Source organism: Rattus norvegicus, chromosome 5 (assembly GCF_021556685.1).
Source record: "Rattus norvegicus strain SHRSP/BbbUtx chromosome 5, alternate assembly SHRSP_T2T, whole genome shotgun sequence".
In the NCBI taxonomy this organism is placed as follows: Eukaryota; Metazoa; Chordata; class Mammalia; order Rodentia; family Muridae; genus Rattus; species Rattus norvegicus.
This window is the reverse complement of record NC_141538.1, coordinates 30462955-30469404: the sequence shown is the minus strand read 5'-3', so window position 1 is coordinate 30469404 and position 6450 is coordinate 30462955. Positions and strand designations below refer to the sequence as shown.

Below are 6450 nucleotides of genomic sequence, written 5' to 3'. Positions count from 1 at the left end.
ATCTGAAAGGCCAAGCGTACCTGCAGTGACAAAGATCAAAGGCTCTGGGCTCTTAATGGGTTTTGAGAAGACCTCAGTCACCTTATCCAGGAGGTAGCTTATCAGGACCTTGTCCTCAAATGTGGAACTCTCTTGGAGAGGTGTCCTCCCTCAGTCCACCTTAGCCTGGAAGTCACAGATGTCCCAGCAGACTATACAGGATCACAACACAAAGGCAGTCAGTCGGCATTTATTAGAAACGAGCTACACAGTGCTGAGCCTTTCATTGAATTATCTTATGATTTTTCCCCCTCCAGGAACTCTCTGAAGCAGACACCACATGCATTTGAGATGAAAATATCAAAAAGCAAAAGTCAGCGAAGTTAAGGGACTAGGCCAAGGTCACGCTGCCTTGTTCATTCCCAGGCCTATGCTCTCACTGCAGGGTCTTCTAGCCTGAAAATGTCTCTTTTGTGCGCTCTCTCTGTCCACAGATTTCAAAAGATTCTGCTTTTACTTTGTGGTTGCTTGACCTTTTCCTACACCAACATGACTCACCCTGTCCAACACACACCTCCCACTGTGCCAAGTTGTGCAAGGTGCAAAAGTTGTACCAGCTGGAGAGATGTTTGTTCTTATACTGAGCTTCACCCCGGGTGTTTCCCAGGTTTTAACCCAGCCCAGTGCGATCAGACGAATAGTCATCTTCCTCCCAAGTTCATATGTCAGTATGCTAACTCCCTACTTCCTCAACATGCTACCTCATTTTGAGTTCTTCGTAGAAAACGAAGTTACAATGAGACCACCAGGGTGGGCCCTAATCCAAGATGGCTGCTGCCCCCCTCCAAAATGGAAAATTTAGCCATAGATTCATACACATAGAAAGAACACCACTTGAACATGAAGATAGCTATCTACAAGCCCAGAGAGTGGCCTGGGACAGAATTTTCTCCACAGACCTCAAAAGGAACCCTACGGACACCAAGGTCTTAGACTTGAACTCCAGAACCATAAGAGGGCAAACTCTGTTTAAGCCACTCATTCCTGACTTTGACTGAACCAGACACTGTCCTCTCAGAACAGAGATTTGGTCAAAGGAAACTTTACAGTGCTATTATACATCTCATGGCATCCTAGAGGAGACACAAGAAACACAAGCATGGACAATTCTCTCTCTAGTCTCCGACGTTTTCAAATGGCTTCATGTCATTTTAAGACACCCTTGTCATTTCTGCACTTATCTGAGTAATTACAGGGACCCTCTAGCTCTCAGATTTCCAAACCTAAAGAATTCAACATTCGAACATTGGTCCACACCCACACCTGGTTAAAGACTAAGTGCTAGGCAAATCTTAAACAAGTTCAGCCATCTCTTCCTCTTTTTACCTGTCTTTTTAATTGGTTGGTTGTTTTGGAGGGTGGTAGGAGACTATGAGAGGGACAGCAATGGGCTTTGAAATAACTCATCCAACATCAAGGAATGAGCCCAAAGCACGAGAAGATGGGAGAAGGACACAAAATTAGTTTATTACAGGGTAGTGTGGGCAAGAAAGAATGTGACCAGACTCATAATGCCACCAGGACTAAGCAGTGCCTCATACTCTGTGTGTCATTTATTTTACAGCGGCATTGTATATTGCGAAGAGAAGCATAAATTCTAAGGCAAGGCCAGATATGAATAAAGATCAGATTAAAACTTGGCCCACACCATTGTTCACCAAGCCATGCCGAGGTCACTCGAGCCCATCTTTCTGCCCTGGCTCACAAATCACTGGCACCAATTATGCTGCTTAAGTAGGAGCTGACCAATTTGTGCTCCTGACAAATTAGGGACCCAATTAAAGCAGCTCTTAATAAGCTAGAAACAAGCACCCAGGCAGAAAATGAGGTCTGCTACCTCATGCTGCCGACTGGCGACTCCCCCTGAGGTGAGAAACAGTCTGGTGTGCTTAGAGCTGAAGGAAAAGAAAAGAAGAAGGAGGAGAGGGGACAAACAGCCACTATCTACCCCAGACACCTACCAAGAAAATAAGCTTCTTGGTCTCACTAAATGTTACTGCGGAAAGGCATACGAGCGTCTGGATTTATGTATCCAAAATTGAAGGGTTTTATTTTATCAGTAGTTTTATGATGAGATGCGTGAATTCACAAGGGGATAGATAGTTCCCCTGGATAACTTAAAATTATTTAAATGTGTATAATTAAATATAATAGGAATTATCAACATAATTATCTTTACTAAAGAAAAAAATAGAGCTCTTGGGAATATTTTGAGAAACAGTCATGCTCTTTCTCAGTTGGCTTTCGTCTCACTTAGCACTCCCACAGGAGACAAGGACTGGGCGGGCTAGAAGAAAAGGCCTCCACTCAGAGGCTCACAGGACAGCGAGCTGTAGTGATTTGAAGAGAAACCCAGAGCTCTGGGGCTTTGAATACTCGATCCCCATTTGGTGCACAATTTGGGGAGATGGTACAACCTTGATGGGGAAGCACGTCACTAAGAGTGGGTTTGGGAGGTTCACTTCTTGTTTACTCTGTGGTTCATGTTCACAATTGAAGCTGTGATCCTTCAGATTCTTCTTCCTGCCTCCATGTCTCCTGCTGGTTGCCAAGCCCCACCCACTGCCCCCATTATGGACCCTCCTTCTGAAACCAGAAACCCAAATAAACACTGGCGTCTACACTGCCGTGGCCATGGTATATTATCACAGGAAGGCAACTGATGTAGAAAGTATCTAATATTCCAGCCCCCTTTCAAAAGGACAAATGTCCCCAGTCTTCAGAGGGTGGGGGGCTTTGATTCACCTTTCTTATCCCAGGAGACAGGATTTAGGTCTGCATTCCCTGATATGATCAGGGTCACAGCCCAGGTGCCCTGGGAGGGGCGCAGAAAGACTCCAAATATTAGCCATACCACGACCATGAAGGTCCTCTCTGACCTAAAGACCAGGGGTAGGGATTTCTAGTTTTCCTAAAAGATGGATTAAAATTTTGTGACAGTTTCTTCATGTGTATGTGGCGTAAAGATAAGCGCATTGCGGAGATAATCAGATCATACTTGCTAGTCTCAGAAAGTCAATAGAAATCCTATAGCACAGGACGGACACATTGAAGGATGAAAAACAGTCACCACTGGCTATTATTCTAGTTAATTTGCAAGATGACCTTGAGGCAAGTATTGTAGCAGCAAAACCACAATCTTGCTGAAGAACAGGAGGTTAACATTCTCCTTCCTGTAATTAAACCTTGATGAGTATGCAGAGGACAGGAAGCAAAAACGAACATAAGTTAATTCCACCAAATGAAGGGTACCTCATCCCTTAAAGGCGCATAATGAGTCAAATGTCTTTAAAAGCTTGCATTTACTAAACATTTGCTAAAGCAAAGCACCTTGGAAAATCTATTCATTTAAACACACAGTCTTGTAATGTGGTCCCATTATCATACAAGGCAGGAAACTAAACTAAGGGAAAGGTTTTACTGACTGAATGTAGAGATCGAAGAAGGAAGCACGGTCTAGGCAGTATGCCTGTGAGGAAGATGTTCATTTTCAAACTCTTCCAAAACACAAATCTAGAGTTCTGAGTCTCTTCACTCAAGAACCACACCTGGCACTTGCCTACCATGCATGTGGCCCTGGGTTTGATCATATCAACAAGTCATAATCTTTTAATATGGTAAGAAAGTATTGAATCTGGATATCATAAATACAATTCAGATTGTCATCATAAAAGAAAAATTAAGGTTTTCTTTACCACCCATTCAACCACCAAATACAGCTTAATCTGTTAACATGTCATGTACATAAAAATATGAGTCACTGGGTGACTGTCTCATTGTAGTAAGTTAACATGGCTCAAATTGAAGTAACTATTCCTGTTCATTCTCACGACTTACAAATGACAGATGGGTCTGACACCTAACACAATCTATCACAGCCTCTTCCCTTAGGTAATCAATGAGTAGGTCACAGAAAGGCTAGAACCATTCTAAGTTAAACACCGGATATTCCTGAATGAACACATTTTTATGGCAACATATAGGCACATTTATTTGTGGACCTCTGAGAAAAGGATCAAAAGGATGTTCAGCATTGTTCCTCAGAGTCACCTGTGCCAACACGAAAGTGGAGCGGGTTCTTTTTATGGATCCTATCTTTGGCAGTAGGACGCAGGACAAACTTTGACCTTGGTAAGAATAAGAAGATACTGCAGATGCAATTTTCATTTTCAACAGCAATGACTCCCCTCAGAGCTCAGATCTTCCCTCAGATCTTCAGACTTGAAGGTTTACATGGGAACCATTTGAGGGACTTTTAACTTTTGAATATTATTTACCAGAACCCAATCATCTTATCCTTTTTATTACCATGTTAGATCCATGTTCTTTGCATAACCTTGCACAGGGGGAGGGCATTGTGTATTGTGCCTGTGTGCGTGTCCAATAGAGGATGATCCCCTTAGAAGGCTGTGGTGGTACACACATATGATCCCAACATGCAGAAGAATCACAAGGACAAAATGAGTGGCCTATACTGCACAGCAAGTACCCATCTAAAACACCTTTCCTGCTATGGCATTACAGAGCCTACAGTAACACCTCAGCTTGACCTGACTCAGTATCTGGACTTTCTCCTGGAAAAGAAAACCAACATTCATGAGTGCTTACCATTGCAGCAAGCATTTTACCTGTGCATTTTTTTCTCATGATCAGCCACTTGGGCAAGTTATCTGTTATCTAAATGAAAAAGATTAAGGTTCAGAGGACATAAGTACACAGCCTTGTGTGCTCCAGCCTATCAATGATGAAATGGACCCAACCCGACTGACCAACCCCAAAGACTCATAAAGTGTATGTCCCCCAGTTTACTGTAGACTCTCCAGAAAAGGATTCCATTTATTTCTTTAGAAAGCCTCAGTGCTGCCTGTTTTTCTTGGCTTCCCAATGTGCACTTTCTTCTTTAAACAGTGCCTCACTTGCTACTTCAATTTTATAGAAAAGTATGACAGAAGACATGGCCTGAACAGTTTGCTTCATACACCCTACTACAGAGGACATCTGTCTCATCCCTACAAGGTCACCTATAATCAAGACACACAGGCAATCGCCAAAACTATAAAGATTCCAAGTGATATATGACATCTTGAGAAACCCTCATTAGCAAACAGCCCATCCGCTATGAAGGGAAGCAGAAGCTGACACATACACAGCAACCTCCCTTTCCCAGCTGCAAGGTGGGACTGGTTTTCTCCCTTTAAGTCTTCTAGTGCTTTCTTTAAAAGGTTCCTTTCTCCTCTGGGCCAACCCTTCCCACCTCGTCCCAGACAGTCTTAAGAATCCAACACTGAATTTGTCCTCTCTGAAAAGTAGACTGAGTGATCCTTCAAGACATGTGAGAGACGCCACGATTTATGAGACTGAGATTCTGACTTCAACTTCTACAGTGTATTTCTAGAGTTGCTCTTGGACAAGTTTCAGATGCTGATCACTAACGATGGGTGTTCACACTCACTTAAGCCTCAAAGAACCCAATGTTTCCTTTAACTCCATCCCAAACTCAGTTCGACCGAAAGCCACCAAAAGCCACTGAGTGTTAGAGAAAGGAACCATGCCCTCCCGAAAGGCTACAGACATGAGGAACACTCACCTTTTGTAGCAGTGCTACACACTGGCCTCGAGGGTTACATTAGCCAGCTCTTCTTAAACCATAAGCCACCCATCCCGTCATCTAAGTTATCATTCTTATGAATTCCTGAGAGAATACTGAGGACAATCCACCCTTACCTTTCTGTAAGTAAGAAAATACTGCTTAAAAGTCGTTGTCGTCCATTCAGCCGTGGAGATACTTGCTGTGGCTGAAGAACCCCAAGAGACACTTCCTCAACCTGCTCTCTCCTCTAACCTCTCCCTTCAACCCCAGTCAAACATTAACCACAACATTTTTATTGATATCTGAGAGTCACTGGTATCATAAAAGGTATCGTTACATCAGTCCAAGAAAAAAGTTACTTTATACCCATTCATATTGAACATGCTTTCAAACCGGTTGCTGAATTCTTGTTGTTGTTGCTGCTGCTGCTGCTGCTGCTGTTGTTGTTGTCATTGTTGTCGTTTTAAAAATATGAGCAAATTAGAAGAAGCGTAAATAAGGACGTTGAGTGCGTATCCAGCTATCTCTGGAGTGTGAGCTCTGTGGCATCAAAGAGAGTTGCCAACATTTTAGACAATCACTCTCAGAGTAGCTGTAAGGAGACTCTGTCAGCAAGATTTGGATAGGTTCTATACAAGTCCAAACTTCAAGGTAACACGTCTGGTGACAGTGGCATCCACTGTCAGCCACTGACAAGTGATTCTGTAGATGGCCCAGACGGTAGCTACCGCCATAGACATCTTAAGTCAAGGCTTCATTCTGACTGATGGCTATGTCCCATACTTTAGTGCCTCTAGGAGGCCATCTTGAAAATGAGAAGA

The 6450-nt window shown here is 43.1% G+C and overlaps 1 protein-coding gene across 3 annotated transcripts in view; it reads right to left on the bottom strand.

Annotated features, from left to right (window-relative positions):
• Positions 1–6450, bottom strand: part of Cdh17 (cadherin 17) — an 87446-nt gene that overhangs the window by 46165 nt on the left and 34831 nt on the right. Inside the window, exon 1 of one of the 3 annotated variants that reach the window (XM_087660143.1) lies at positions 5764–5902. The exons of 1 other annotated variant lie outside the window; for it this stretch is intronic. The gene's annotated coding sequence lies outside the window, so the exon portion shown is untranslated. 3 annotated transcript variants of the gene reach the window in all.